This window comes from Mus musculus, chromosome 4, assembly GCF_000001635.26.
Source record: "Mus musculus strain C57BL/6J chromosome 4, GRCm38.p6 C57BL/6J".
Lineage (NCBI taxonomy): Eukaryota > Metazoa > Chordata > Mammalia > Rodentia > Muridae > Mus > Mus musculus.
This window is the reverse complement of record NC_000070.6, coordinates 99,553,943-99,570,044: the sequence shown is the minus strand read 5'-3', so window position 1 is coordinate 99,570,044 and position 16,102 is coordinate 99,553,943. Positions and strand designations below refer to the sequence as shown.

The following is a 16,102-nucleotide window of genomic DNA, read 5'->3' as shown; positions in this document are numbered from 1 at the left end:
GTTTCACATTGAGTGGTTGAGTGGTTATTTTCTTGTTCCTTTCCCTCCACCCCCTTACAGGTCTTGGGACAGTCTGTGTTTTAACAGCAGAGCTCATGTTTACAGTACTGGATAGTGACATACATGATTACCTTGAGGCCAAAGGCAGGTTTACTATGAAGCGGATAAAACCCAGGTCTTTCTCAGGCCTCTTCCAAGGCCCTGGATCTGCCTTCAGACTGTATTGCTATAGTCGTGTTTTCCCTCTAGATAAATTCCTAGAATTATAACAACCTCATTTGAAAAACCTGGGGTTATTCCCCTGCCTAATGGCTGAGCATGTGGCCTCAGTGGCCAGGCTGCTGGCTCTGAACCAACTCTGACACTCAGCAGCAGAGGCAGCTTCCATCTGCCTATGATGTCTTACCTGGGAAACAGAGTTGATTGACATGTCACCCTCTTCACAAGGTTGAGACAACCAAAGATGGTAATCTTAGTAAGTATCCAGTGAGCAGGTTTTTGTAGGAAGCCAACTCTAAGATGGCGCCGGTTTCAGGTGTGCCATTGTCATAAACAACACCACTGCGCAGGCGTAAGCCCGAGTCTGGCGCCAACCCCTCCCGAGCGGGTACATGCTAATTAGGTGACAGCGGTTTAACCTATCCCAGGGTCCCCGTAGCAGCATCGAGGCGTTCCTGCAATAAAGACTGTTGAGAAGAATCCGACCATGTTGTGTCTTCCTTGCCAAGGTGGGCGCAACAGGTTTTTATTTATTTATTGTTTGTTTGTTTGTTTGTTTGTTTTGCTCACAGTCTCAGGTTACAGTCTATATGGCAGGTAAATTACAGGAGCTTGAGAGACACAGTCGTGTTGCATGCACAGTCAAGAGTGTAGAGTGATGTAGTCACACACACATGCTCAGCATCCAGGAGGCGAGCAGAGATCACTAATCATGGAGAAGCATGAAAGACATTCAGCTGTTAAGTGAAAGCAGATTCCAGAAAAGGCCAAGGTAGAAGCCCACGAGAGCAGAGATACTACACCTTGCTTACCATCTCAGTCCCAGAACTTCAAAAGTGAGCATGCGTAGTATCCTCTCAACCCCTGTGATGGAGCACATCTATCGTTTATACTTCCATTTTGCCCCTCTTACCTCCCCAGCTGCAGTGTGATGTGCATTTAATGCCCAAGGAGGCCAGAAGAGGACATGTTGAATCTGAACTCTAGGACTAGAGTTACAGATGGTTGTGAGCCATGGTGTGGGTGCTGGGAATTGAACCCGAGTCCTCTGGAAACCAGTACATTTTAACCACTGAGGCATCTCTTCAGCCACTAAAGTTTTTGTTTGTATGGCATTTTAATCACGTGTATGGGTATGTGCACATGAGTGCAGGTACTTGCAGAGGCCAGCGGGGGGCACTAGATCCCTCTGGAGCTGGAGTTATCTAAGCTGAGCTGTCTAAGGTGGTGCTGGGAATAGAGCTGAGGTCCTCTGTATGTGCAGTACTCACTCTTAACCACTGAGTCATTTCTCTAGCACCTAAAGTATTTCTTCAATTGAATCATGACTAATTTATCCAAATGCAAAATACTTAAAACCTTACTCTTTTCTAACTAACCTTTGTTTCTTGGTGAAATTTACATAAGATAATAAATCTCACGCTCATTTTGGCTTGGTGAAAAACGCATTAACTATGCACATAGCTGAGTCAGTATATTAAATGTTGGGAGACAGTCAGCTGTCCTCACCCTGGGGGAAGTGTTGGCCCCTCTCACACAGGAGTACCTGCTGTCCTGGACACCACTGCACATGGGCTTAGAGGGGTCACTGAGGATTGCTGTAGGACAATTTGTCTGTGTCCCGGGCTTGTCCTTTGATTAGCTCAATGACCATGGGCAAGTCATTTAACCCTCTGAGCTTCTCTTTGCTCATGTGTTAGAAGGAAGAAATAATGTCCCTGTGAGCTACTTTATAAGATTGTCGTAGTCTGTGATTACATTCTTAGAAGAACACTTTGTAGTTCTTGTCTACCTAAGAGCAAATGTAGCTCCCAGAACATAAGCGAGACACACAAATGTCAACCACGGGTATTAAGAATCCCACATGGAATTCTATAAATAAATTATGGTCATCACAGTCTCAGTGGGGAAGGAAAAAGGAAAACATAAGGAAAAATATAAAATAATGTATAATCAGGGAAAATTTTGGCATGACAGTTAAAGATACAAAACATATTTCTTCAAAAATATATCCTATGACTGTTTCCGTCTGCGCATGACCATCTTACCCTGGGCAGTAGCAATAATTTCTTACAAGTCTCTTTGTTTCCAGTCTGCCCACCCACAATTTATTTTTTACAGAACAGACAGCATCATCTTTCAAACTGTGTACCTTCCTGACCGTCTCCAGTGGCTTCCTGTGCAGGCTGGTGATGAAAATCTGAGCTTGTTCTGTGGCCGGCTAAGCCCTGTTCTGATTCCCGTGGCTTGCTGCTTCCACACCTGGGCTGTCCACTGTGCCTGGGCCACACTGCTGCCTTTTCCCTGAAAAGCCTTTCCACCTGTCTTCTACTGGTAGGAACTTCTTGGCAGACTGCTTAAGATGGTCTCCTTGTACTCCTGATTTTCTACTCCTTAAAACTATGCAATTTATTTGTTAACTTAGTATAACTATTGGCCTGTGTCTCTCTGAAGAATAAAGTACTGTGAAAGGGGGCCCACCCCTTCCTTCTGTTTCCTCCCCTCCCCTCCCCTCCCCTCCCCTTCCCTTCCCTCTTCTCTCCCTTCTTTCTCTCTCTCTTTCTTTCCTTCCTTCCTTCTTTCTTTCCCTTTTTCATTCATTCATTCATTCATTCATTCATTTTTCTTTCTTTTTTTTTAGAAACAAGTTCTCATGTAGCATAGGCTAGTTTCAAACTTGCTATATAGCTGAGGACCATCTTAAATTTCATTTAAAAATTATTTTATTTACAGAGAGCATGTGTGTGTGTGTGTGTGTGTGTGTGTGTGCACATGTGAGCATGTCTTGGCACACCAGCAGAGGTCAGAGGGCTGTTCATAGGAGTCTGTTTTTCCACTTGGGTCCCTAGGGTTGAATTCAGGCTGTCAGACTTGGCAACAACTGCCCTTATCCACTGAGCACCTCATCAGCTCTAGCCCTGAGTTTTCATTGCTCCTGCCTCTCCCTCCTGAACACTGAGACAACAGGTGTCACCACACCTGGCTTTTATTATTACTTTATTCCAGGTTTTATTTTTCCTGTTTTTATTTTTAAAGGACATGATTTTCATTTACTTTTTTTTTCCATTCCCATTTTTTTTTCTTTTTTCTTTCTTTGGTTTTTTCGAGACAGGGTTTCTCTACATCTCCCTGGCTGTCCTGGAACTCACTCTGTAGACCAAGCTGGCCTCGAACTTCTATCCACCTGCCTCTGTCTCCCAAGAGCTGGGATTAAAGGCGTGTGCCACCACGCCCGGCTTTTTTTTTTTTTTTAAACTTCTTAAAATACTCATTAGGGAGGCTATATTAGCTTGGGGATTTGTAAGGGTCTGAAATCCCAGGGATCCTAAAGGATGGGAGCATTTTCAGACAGGATATTTCATAGTCTGAAGTTCTCTGGTTTATTCAAAAAACAAACAAACAAAAATTCACAACAACAAAAACCATTGAAACACCAATTTTTTGGAGGCCATATAATTGGCTCATTCCCTTCTTAGAATTGCATTATCCAGCCCATACAATACCGCTTTCTCTGTGTTGTGTGCACACATGTGAGAATGTGGTGTGTGTAGGTATTGGCACTGCTCTTGGAAGGAGCCATGCCACCCAGGACACACTTCTTTCTCAGTGCCCACATTACCAGAATTTCTTTTATCCTAAATAAGTGGAAAGAAAATGTTTACATTTATCTTAGATGAAAGAGGCTGCATTTCCTTGGCATGGCCCGAACCACATCCTGCCCATTTGCCTGTGTGCCATTGACTGGCACGATTGTCTCTGGAGTTCTGGGCTTAGCTGCATTCTCTCCATTGAAGCTCATTTTCCCTTCTGTTGTCTGAAATAACAGTATGCAGAAAACTTGTTTACTAGATTTCCCAGTGACTCTCAGGGTAATCAGGCACACTCATCCCCCTCCACGTTCCCATAGCTTCCTCTCTGTGCCACACCTAATCCCGTGTTCTTCTGGGGCTTCAGAGGTCACAAAGGAGTGGCACTCACTTACCACTACCCAACCTGGCATGACTGTTGAAGACGATTTTTATTCTCCTTTTGACCTTCTACTGATTGTGTACCTAAGTCAATGATTCCATAGAGTGCAGAAGGGCACATAGTACCTGGATTTCACAGGCAAGGCCTCATCACAACACAGATGCAGTGCCCACCCGAACCTCTTGCATTGTTTGGAGAATCTCTAACCACCCACGGACAGGCATGTTGTTGCCAAACAGATGGACCAGGGAGACAGGCAGGCCAAAGCCCATGGATGATCATGAAATGAATTAGTACACAGGAGCCAAGGGTGTTGGACGTGAAAGCCAGTCCTGGCGGCACAGTTTCCAGACTGAAGATAGACCGGTATGGATGAGGTTTCGATGCGGACTTTCTAACAAAGGAAAAGAGAAAGTGTGACCAAGCGTGCGATGGGATGTATGCTTTAACAGGTGGATGAAAGGCCCAGAAAACACGGCTAGCTCTGAAATGGTCACGTCGGTCTCACGAGAAAGGGAAGTTAATGTCATCTTCAAGCTGTTCAGCTCCGAGAGTCTGCATTTGCTCTGGTTGTCCAGTGACCATCATTTATAGATTCCATGTGTGTCAGACAGTAGAATATCCTCATGCCAGGATTCACATAACATCCCACAATCAGCTTTACAATTAGATTTTAAATTGTTGCTTTAAGTGTCATGGGTATGATCAATATACAGTGGCGGGCGGAGGATGGTTAATGTGGAGGGTCTAGAACGATTTCCTGGAGAATGTGGTCATTTAGACTGAAAGATGGGGAGTGTGGACATTGAAGGGGCAGTGGAGTATTGGTAGAGCACAGTCACGCGTAATGGCACTTACACCATTTTACTATGATGTTTAGAAATGGCGACTGGCCTGTGACAGACACTGGCCTTTTCAGGCCCTGACAAGAAAAATTCATTGACATCAGGGGGAATACCAGGCCACTTTGTTTCTAGGATCTCTATCAGTTTGGGTTTGGGAATGTAGCTCAATTGATAGTTTACCTAGCATACAAAGAGTCCTAGGTTCAATCCTCAGCACTGAATAAACCAAGTGTGGGCCTGAAGAGATGACTGAGAGCGCTGACTGCTCTTCCCGAGGTCCTGAGTTCAATTCCCAGCAACCACATGGTGGCTCACAACCATCTAAAATTGCCCTCTTCTGTTGTGTCTGAGGACATCGACATTATACTCACATACATAAAATAAATAAATAAGTAAATCTTTAAATTAAAAAACAAAACAGGTGTGGTGTTAATGTTACACCCTGGTTCTGCCTTCCAGCCCCATGCTGCCAGAAATAAGTCTCACACTCAAATTATATTTACAAATACCTTGGCCATATAGCAAGGCTCTACTCTAACTAGATCATAACTAAAGATAACCCCCTTATTTTAACCTATATTTTGTCATGTGGTTGGTTACCTGTGCACATGTACCATGTGTCTTTCTCCCCACATCTTTTCCAGACTCCCTTCCCCACCTCCTTCTCTTTCAGAATTCTTTCTTTCTTTCTTTCTTTCTTTCTTTCTTTCTTTCTTTCTTTCTTTTTCTTTTTCTTTTTCTTTTTCTTTTTCTTTTTCTTTTTTTTTTTTTTTTTTTTGAGACAGGGTTTCTCTGTATAGCCCTGGCTGTTCTGGAACTCACTTTGTAGACCAGGCTGGCCTCGAACTCAGAAATCCGCCTGCCTGTCTCCCAAGTGCTGGGATTAAAGGTGTGTGCCACCACGCCTGGCCAGAGTTCTTTATCCTCCAGATATCCCACTTCTATTTCCGGACAAAGTCATAGGCCATAGGCTTTTTAAATGACAGGCGAGGATCATACAATATACAAGAGGATCTCTACAGTGTGGTGTCTTAGTTAGGGTTTCCATTGCTGTGAAGAGACACCATGACCAAGGCAACTCTTATAAAGGACAACATTTAATTGGGGCTGTTTTACAGGTTCAGAGGTTCAGTCCATTATCGTCAAGGCAGCAACATGGCATCATCCAGGCAGATATGGCACAGGAGGAGCTGAGAGTTCTACATCTTCATCCAAAGGAAGCCAGGAGCAGTCTTCCAGGCAGCTAGGAGGAGGGTCTCAAAGCCAATGCACACAGTGACACAATTCCTCCAAAAGGCCACACCTCCTAATAGTGCCACTTCCTAGGCCAAGCATATTCAAACCAACACATGTGGTGATACAAATTTGTAATTCCAGCTCTAGAGATGGAAACAGGAGAATCCTAATTTCAAGGTTATTTTCTGCCATCTTTGGATTTAAAGCCAGCCTGAGCTATGAGAAGTCAGTCAAACAGAACTCAAAACAAGCCCAGATCTTCTCTGTACCTAGGCATATCAGTGGTCTTTGTCCCTTTTCTGTGACAGAGGTGATGCAAGATTTTTTAACTTCTCTAAGTCTCAAGTGTCTTCCTTACATCAATGATCCATAATGAATGTTGGGATTCAGACCAGAGACAAGCAGATGAGGTGCATATTTAACATACCAAAGTGATCTGGCTTTCAGGTTCTCCCAATGTCCTCAGTCCTTACCTGTTACAGGGCATGACAGGTACACCCTACACTCTATGCTGAACCCAGGGGCTGGCCTTCCTCTCACCCAGCGACTCTTCACTATATAATCACACGTTTTGGTTCTTGCTTTCTTCTCTCTTCCTCTCTCCCTCTGCATCTCTCTTCTCTCTCTGCATCTGTACTTTCTTTCTTTCTCCCCCCAACCCCCACTCTGTCTCCCTCTGTAGGGTAATTTCACTGACCCCTTCCTGTGTGGTCTATGAACTCTCAGGGAGAGCTGCCTTCCTAGTACCTCCCAGTAAACCCGCCTTTATACTTTAATTTGGCTTGAATTAGCTCACTTCAACTGCAGACATAACTTACCAATAGAGACTAGCTAACAGTGTAGCATCTACATCACAGAACTAATGTAAGCTTCTACAGGAAGTGTATAGTTAATGCCCAGATGTGCTAAGTTAGCCAAGTATTCAACAATGTTAAGTGCCGTCACATCTGTCCTTACGCAGAAGTCACTTGGATAGTTGGTTTTATTTTGTGTTTCTCCTCCCTAAGTGCAGAAACTGAAAAAGCATGGATTTTTGGAACCATACTTGAGTTTAGAGTTGTCTGTCTGTAATGTTTATTCTCTGTAGCTGTTGGAACAATGTAACCCTCTTTGAAAGTTGTAAAAATGGTGATATCCCTCACTACTCCTCTAAATTATTGGGAAGAATAAGAGATAGTCTAATTAAAGAATCCAGTAATAGCTGGCATTTAGCAGGCAGTATTCACTGTCTTTCCCCTTTGATACATTTAGCATTCAGCACCCACCTACTTTCCAAAAGTACTGGAACTGTGCTGCAACAAAGTTTCTTACGGGCAAATGCAGGAAGCTCTCCCCAGCACAATAATAGAGGCTCATAGATGGAAATTGGGGAAAAGGCAGAAGACCCATCCAAGATACAGACTCTTCTGGGGCCAGTGACCCTCCTCTTGCCTCAAGCTACCTATAATGAAAAAGCTGATGCCTGCCACCTGTCTCACAGATCTGTCCCCAGGATTAATGCGAGGAGGTCTGAAGAGCCTGATGAAGCTTTGAAAGGAAACCGCAGGCCCGGGCTTCCCGCCTCAGTCCAACTTCTGAGAGGGCTCTTCACGAGCAGAACTGGCAGGAAGTGATTTTCTTTCCTCAGTGATGAGATTCTAACCCAGGACATGGCCAAGTTTTAAAGAGGTTGCTCTGTCATATTTTGGTACAACTTTGAGACAGGGAGGTGGCCTGTGGGCCATAAAGTTTTCTGGGTTCCCGTCCCTTAAACAGTCTCTCTAGAACAATCTTTTTGAGAGAGCAGATTGTTTCTACCACCTGGATGTTTGCTAAAGGTGCTATTTCCTGGGGATTTGAATTTAGATCCACAAATTAGCAAAACGCCAGGAAGCACCATTTACGCATAATCTCATGCGAATGCTGCCCCCTGGTGTTGTTCAATGTGGCAGCCTTGCTTACTGCATACAAATTGAGTAGAGGTTTCTGCCTGCGGTTGCCTGGAATTTTACACTTTCAGCAGGCACTCCTCCCGTATTAGCATGAGGGTGGGGGTGGGGGGGGGTCTAAATCAACAGTCAAGGACTTAGGACAATTGCCTTGGTGATCCTGACAATTGGGAGTCCCCTGGAGGAGGGGGGTTGGGCTTCTTGCTAGGAGAACTTCAGATCTTGCCCTCTCACTGAGTGAGAACAAACCCCATTAGAGACCTAATAGCTAATATTTGTTGAGGAAATTACTGGTGTTAGGCAAGGTGCTAGGTACTTCACAGGCCGACTCTAATCTCTCTCCAGAAACTTCGTGAGCACTATGTTATTGCTGTTACTGCCTTCTTGTGAAAGAGTGAGATAGAATTCACAGACTAGCTCTGGTGTGCCATAAATATTCAGTGTTAATATTCTATGAGTTTATGTGTAAATACTTAAGAGACTATAAATCCATTGTCCCACTGCTCAGAAAACAGTAGCATTGTTAGTAAGGACGGAGAAATGGAAACTTGGAGGGTTTTGGGGGTCGTGTTTGCCAGGCGGTGAGGGTGACAGGCACCTGCAGAATGGAGAGCGGCAAGGGAGGAAGGTACTTAGGAACAAAGAAGCTCTCCCTATCAATCGCTGCATGCTTTCTTTCCCTCAGGAGGAACGGGAGCTTGCCTCATCAGTACAGCCTTTCTGTCCCGTCCCCCCCCCCCCCCCGCCCCCAGCCCCAGGAGGAGAGGTGAAAACTTTTCTTACACGTAACTGTGTCCAAAACTCAGCTTTTCTAGTGTTTGTCTACTGAAGATGATTCGCTTCCTATCAGAAAACACACTTCAGCAAACTCACGAGTGAACTCTAAAATCACTGTCTACTTGTACAGGGAGGACCCTTCCTGATAGATAACCAAAGAGAGGATCCTACAGAACCAATGGCTCCAATTGTAATCCCACACGGCAGACATTAGCAGCGTTCTGTGAAGCCCATTCTCCGCTTCCTGGATGGAGGGAGCCAGAATCTGGTGTGCAGCTGCCTAGTCTGGTCCAGCCATGCCTTCCCTGCTTTGTTCTCCTGACTGACTGGACTGGCGATGTCCAGCTCTGGTGAAGAGGGCAGACCTCTTAGCAGTGCCAGGCTAAAATAACTGTTCGGGACAACCACACCACGGCTCAATCTCCTACCAGGATCAGTGTTTAAGCGAGCATGTTTTCTTCTGACTCCCTGAATTTGGGGGCCTTCTGGCGGCTGGAACCCAGGGTTACTTTAACCAGTGCATCCATGGCAAGCATCACATCAGATTTTCATCCCATGTGTTCTTTGTCCTTTTGCTCTTTGAATGTTAATCTTTTGTTGCTTCCTAACTTTTTGTTTTTGTTGATACCCTCTCCCACCCCAACACACACACACACACACACACACACACACACACACACACACACACCTTTGAGACCGCTGCCCTCCTTTTAGCAGACCCCCACGGTGCAGAGGAGCCTTGTACATCTGAGGATACTTTTCCATGAAAATTGTGGGGTTTTGTTGTTGGTTGGTTGGTTGTTTATTCACTTAAAAGATCTCTACTTTTAGCTCTATCTAGTGGCCTGGGCCTATAGTCCTAGCACTGGGGATACTGAGGCAGGAAGATGGTATATTTGCAGTCTAGTCTGAGTTACACAGGGAGATTTTTATCAAAAAGAAGAAGAAAAGGAGGAAGTGCAGAAAAAAGGAAAAGGAAAGAAAAATATCATCCAACAAAGAAAATACAGCAAACCAAACAATGAAGATAGCTTGTTAATGCCTCCCAATTGGATTTTTGTATGTAAATAAAGATTGACCTATCTATCATTGAGCAATTTTGCCATAGGCATATTCAATTTGATATCAGTGCCTTAGACCCATACTTAATGGACAGAGACATTCAGCTCTCAATGCCTGACTGTGTCACTACAAACTGCCAGTTCATGGTTAAAGGAATAGGGGAGAAGACAGTTCACTGAAGACAGTGCACTTCAGTCACCATTTAAGCAGTTAGGGTCTTTGTTGGTTTTTATTTTCTGACAAGGTTCTAAGGATCCCAGGTTGACCTCTAATTTCTGATTTTCTGGCCTCCACCTCCAGTGCTGGACGTACAGGTGTGCACCGTCACACAGCTTTTACCAAGGACCTTTGGGTCTTAGAGACTGCCCGAGATTTTGTTCAGAAGTTAGGGAACACAGCAATGACTTTGCATACTGCTCACCCTACACAGGCTTTCTTGTTTTTAACTACCATTGGCTATTTGTAATCTAATAGGTTTGCTTGAGATGCTGATGAGGTTGATCAGGGGTTGGAGAGTTGGCTCAGCAGTGGAGAGCTTTGGTTCTCCCAGAGGACCTGACTTCTGTTCAGGCACTCACTTGGTGGCTCAAAACCAACCTCAACTCCAGCTCCATGGGATCCAGTGCCCCCTGTGGCCTCCTTGGCACCAGGCATGCAAGTGGGGCACATACATACATGCAGGGAAAACAGTCACACATGTAGTAAAATAAATGTACTAAATGAATATACTTTCTAGAAGCACTTGTCAGCTCAGAGCAGAGCAGAGATTTGGTCCCGCTCACTGCTCAGTAACGCTCAATCTTGGGAGATATACTATTGGTGTTGATGGAGCCCACACGGTACTATTGTCTTTAGAGCATTCTTGCTACGGATGGTTCTGTGTTGTTTAATATCTTCAGAAAAGGAGCAGAAACAGATGCTGACAGGATTCCTTCAAAGATGTGTGTGGTCAAAGTAGGAGGGCAAAATGCCTACTTCAGGCAAGCTTCTGCCTTCGGCCATGGGCACTTCCAGCTTCCTCTGCCTGATGGCTTTCTCCTCTAGATCTACTATGGCTTTCTTCAAACCTTCTGGTCTGTTCTTTCTCCCTCCCTTCTTCCCTCCCTCCTTTTCTTTTCTTTTCTTTTCTTTTCTTTTTTTTTCTGGTTAAGTTAAATTGTTTAAATTATTTAGAATTATTTGTTTTTTCCTTTTCTTTTCTTTTTTTTCTTTTCCCCTCCCTCCCTTCCTTCCTTCCTTCCTTCCTTCCTTCCTTCCTTCCTTCCTTCCTTCCTTCCTTCCTTCCTTCCTTCCTCTCTTCCTTCCTTCCTTCCTTCCTTCCTTCCTTCCTTCCTTCCTTTCTTTCTTTCTTTCTTTCTTCCTTCCTTCCTTCCTTCCTTCCTTCCTTCCTTCCTTCCTTCCTTTCTTTCTTTCTTTCTTTCTTTCTTTCTTTCTTTCTTTCTTTCTTTCTCTCCTTTTGGTTTTTCAAGACAAGTTTTCTCTGCGTAACTCTGGTTGTCCTAGAACTTGCTCTATAAAACAGGCTGGCCTTGAACTCACAGATTCGCCTGCCTCTGCCTCCCAAGTACTGAGATTAAAGGAATGTACCACCGCCGACTACTTAAATTTTTTCCAACAATACATTTTAATCATGTTTTCCTCTTCCTCAACTCCTGGAAGATCCTCCTGCTCACCCACTCCACTTCATGTTCCCTTGCCCACTTAAAAGGAAAGTGTCAGGGCCAAGAGTGCTATCTCCCAGAATATGACACCAAATCCACACCCTGGGGAGGACGGAGGGGCTGCTGAATTTCTGCTGCCTTCTCTCCAGAGCCACACAAAGAATTCTTCCTCCCTGGAAGACAAGCAACAGAACAGCTGTCCTGCTCTGTTCCCAGGGATAGCAACTGAGACCCAGAGGACAGCTGACAAGCAGGCTTGGCTAAGTTTCCCACGTTGATTGTTCCTAAGCCATCCTCTTTCCTGTCCCCCGAGCATCTCCACAATCGCCTGTTTGTCAAGCCTCTCAAACCTAAGTTATATTTGTTTTCATTTACTCGAACCCAGAGCTTGCTCATGCCGGGTGTTCTAGCCCTGAGCCGGATCCCCAGATGCTGTCTTCCTTCCTATTCTGTGAGATCTGGTTAAGTTCATTCTACCTTTTTTTCTTATTAATCTGTGTCTTTTTATGAAGAGTGTCAGTAATGAGTGGGGAAAGATATTGCCTTTCCCCCAACACAATTCTTAATTCTATTGCATTATACTTTATTGTTATACCAGTATGATAAAATTATTTTGTTGTTAGAATGTGTTAATGGCTGGAGTACTGACTGTATAGCTCAGTGCTGGAACAACTGCCTAGCATGTGAGGCTCTGGGCTCGATCCTTGGGTATTGTTTCTGTTAACATTCTGCCCTATCCGTTTTGTCCACTTTAAAAAAATAAAGATTTTTTTTAAAAGGCTGTTTAAAATCATAACTACATTATAATATTCACACACAATAAAACAAATAATAATTCCTTAATATCGTGTTCGACTTTTCCTAATTGTCTCAAAACCTCTTTTTACAGTTGGTTTGATTGAAACAGGATTCAAATAAAATCCACATATTGATTTGGCTGTTATGTCTCTTAAGTCTCGTCTAATCTTTAATACTTCCCGCCCCCAGCCATCTATTTGTTGAAGAAAATGGAGAATTGATCACCTAGAATTTCCCACACTCCAGTTCTGTCTGCATTATCCAACCCATCCTCCTAGCTAGTATAGTTCCTGGGGTGGTAGAGCCTTGCCTGCAGAGATTCGTGGGGTCTGCTGAGGTTTTGGGGGTCCATCTCCAGAGTTTCTAGACCATTTGTGTTTCTAACATGCTTCCAAAAGGGTGCTGGGGCTGGTGATCCAGGCCACACTCTGAGGATCCCTGCTCTAGGGCAAAGATTAGGCCCTTTGGAAAATAATAAGCAGCTATGGGAAGAGGGGAGGATAGAGCTCAGAGATGATTCTTAGTGAGACCCGGGGTTTAATCCCTGCACTAAGTAAATAAGCAAATAAGTTAAAACACATGCTAGAGTACACACACACACACACACACACACACACACACACACACACACACACAACCTGCTTGTGTCCCCTGCTGCATACACGTAGCTCAAGGCACAGTATATTGCACTTTAGGAAACAGCAGCAGAAGGCTGGTAGCTCTCTGACCTTTTCTCATTTCCTTCTGCACTCGCTCAGATTTTCATTTGAGTTCCCTCCTCAGATCTGGTGCAGAAGTGTCCTCATTTCTGAAGACATAGACAGATTTGGGAGGGGAAAAAAAAAAGGCCTGGCTAAATTCTCCCCAGTGTGTATCACGTGGCGTCGTGCTCTGTTTGTGCCTATGCCTGTCAGTTCCCAGCTTCTCCACCAAACTCAGCATCAAAATGTGCAAGCTTTCCTGTTGCTTTGGCTCCTCTTTCCCTAAAGCCCCTTTGCTATGGAAAGCTTATATAAAATCATTTGCATGTTTTTGTAAATTTGCTCCTGTTATGGGTAGGTACATCATCCAGGAGCCTAGTGATGGATGGGTAACAAATCTTTCCTCCCTCACAATAGAGATTTGTTTAAGAAAATGTATTACTTTTGTTCTTTTGACTCTTTTTCTTCCTTCCTTCTTTCCTTCCTTCCTTCCTTCCTTCCTTCCTTCCTTCCTCCCTCCCTCCCTCCCTCCTCTTTCTTTCTTTCTTCCTTTCTTTCTTCCTTCCTTCCTTCCTTTCTTTCTTTCTTTCTTTCTTTCTTTCTTTCTTCCTTCCTCCCTCCCTCCCTCCCTCCCTCCTCTTTCTTTCTTTTTTTCTTTCTTTCTTTCTTTCTTTCTTTCTTTCTTTCTTTCTTTCTTTCTTCCTTCCTTCCTTCCTTCCTTCCTTCCTTCCTTCCTTCCTCCCTCCCTCCTCTCTCTCTTTCTCTCTCTTCCTTCCTTCCTTCCTCTCTCCCTCCCTCCCTCCTCTTTCTTTCTTTCTTTCTTTCTTTCTTTCTTTCTTTCTTTCTTTCTTTCTTTCTTTCTTTCTTCTTCCCTCCCTCCCTTCCTTCCTCCCTCCCTCCCTTCCTTCCTATTTCACCCCCTCCTCGTTCTTGGAGTTGATTCTCCTGGTTCCACTTCACACGTGCAGAGATTGCAGGTGTACGCCATCACAGCCGATTTCTGCATGAGTGCTAGGCTAGCCCTCTACCAATTGATCTACATGCCCAGTCTAATTTTCTTTATGATTAATTATTTGAGTTGTCAAATGTTTTGATTCATTTGTTTAGAACTTCTACCATTATTTTACATAGCCCCCACTTGATCTGAAGTAACTAATATTTCCTCTAGCTTTTAGTCTGTCCACTTGTTAATTTTTCTAGCTAACAATGCTGTTTGAATGGTGTTTATTTGTATATTGAAGAGGATTGTGAGAGTAGGTTGCATCTGGGGAGGTGCCTCTCCCAGGCTGGCTTTACTGTGGGAGAGTCCGGTGTGTATCAGATGACTTATCTGTGAACCATGGAAACGTTTTGAAAGGTAAAGCAGACGATACACTGAAGAACCATTTGTCACAAGTAATTGCAGGCAGTCAAAAAGAAGAAAGATTGTACATGAATCATGACGTAAGAGCTGTGAAGGGCAAGTATTTGAGACCAGTCTGCAGCTCCCGAACAGGCTGATCCTCAAATGACACACAAATTTTATGCCAGGAAAGGTTTAGTCCAGAGAACAAATCATTTTGCGTTGTGTCCCAGATTCTATAAAGACAGGACACTTTTTCATAGAGTTGTACTTTTGCATTTTTTCATTAACCAAAACCCATAATTTATTGATATTTCTCTAATTAAATTCATAAAACTGGCAAGAAAACTATCACTATGAACAATATACTATTTGGAAACTTGTGTCTATTATGCAATGGCTGATTTTTTTTTTCTTTTTTGCTTTATGGGCATGGATCCTAGGGCCTCTTGCACACTAGGCAAATGCCTGTATGCAACCGTCACTCTAGTTCCCAAGAGGAGCTGCTTCACACATGTACTCTCTGATACACTTAATTATTTTTTGTAAAAAAAAAAAAAACAAACTACAATAGTAGGATTTCCAAGCTAAGCCACATTTGTTAAATGGAGTTATCATGTTGCAATAAATCTCTTGAGTTTATTGTCCAGCTAACAGAAGTTTGTTTCCTTTGACTAGTGTCTGCCAGAGACTGTCCTCCTACCCAGTGACTACCAACTGCTCTGCATACAAGTGAGATTGTTTGCCTTTTATGCCTGGTTTAGCTTAGTACATTATCTTCCAGTTTTATCCACATTGTCATAAACCTCAGGATTTCCTTCTAAGGTTGATGAGTATTCCATAGGGTATGTATACTGAATTCCCTCTCTCTCCCTCTCTCCCTCTCGCCATTCTCCTCCTCCTCCTTCCCCTTCCCCTCCCCCTCCCTCCCCCTTCCTCTCTCTAGGGCTTCCTGTAGCCATCCCTCCTTCCCCCATCTCCCAAGTGCTGAGATTACAGATATGTATCACTATGCTAGGCTCTTGATTTTTTTTTTTGTTATTGTGAATAATGCTGTAATCGATATGAAAGTGGTGGAGGCTGGAGAGATGTCTCAGTGGTTAAGAGCACTGACCCGGTCTTCCAGAGGATGCAGGTTTGATTCCTAGCGTTCCTATGGCAACTCACAACTGTCTGGAACTCTAGCTCCAGGACTTCTGATGCCTTTTTTCTGGAATCTGCATTTTCTGGAATGTGGTGCACAGACATGTTTGCAGACAAAACATTCACACATATAAAATATATATACCAAATATATGCATCTATATGTGTACATAAATGGTATATATTTTATGTTTGTGTTATATATTTTATGCATATATACATATTTTTAAAATTAAAAGAGAAGAGAAACATGAGAGTAGATTTATCTCTGATATTCGGATCTACTCACTTCATTTTCTGTCCACAAGTGGACTGTGCAGTCCTATGGCACTCTTAGGATTGTTTTAATCTTGGTATTTTGTTTTGTTTGTTTACTTCTTTCCATAGTGGCTGTCTAATTTACATTCTCCCTGATAGTATA

General features: G+C 43.6%; 1 long non-coding RNA gene across 1 annotated transcript; it reads left to right on the top strand.

The window, feature by feature from the left end:
- Positions 1–696: 696 nt before the first annotated feature.
- Positions 697–15,259, top strand: Gm40211. Its single transcript, XR_867952.1, has 3 exons — positions 697–728; positions 2,341–2,553; positions 15,217–15,259. It is a non-coding gene; the product is annotated as a predicted gene, 40211 (long non-coding RNA).
- Positions 15,260–16,102: the final 843 nt, after the last annotated feature.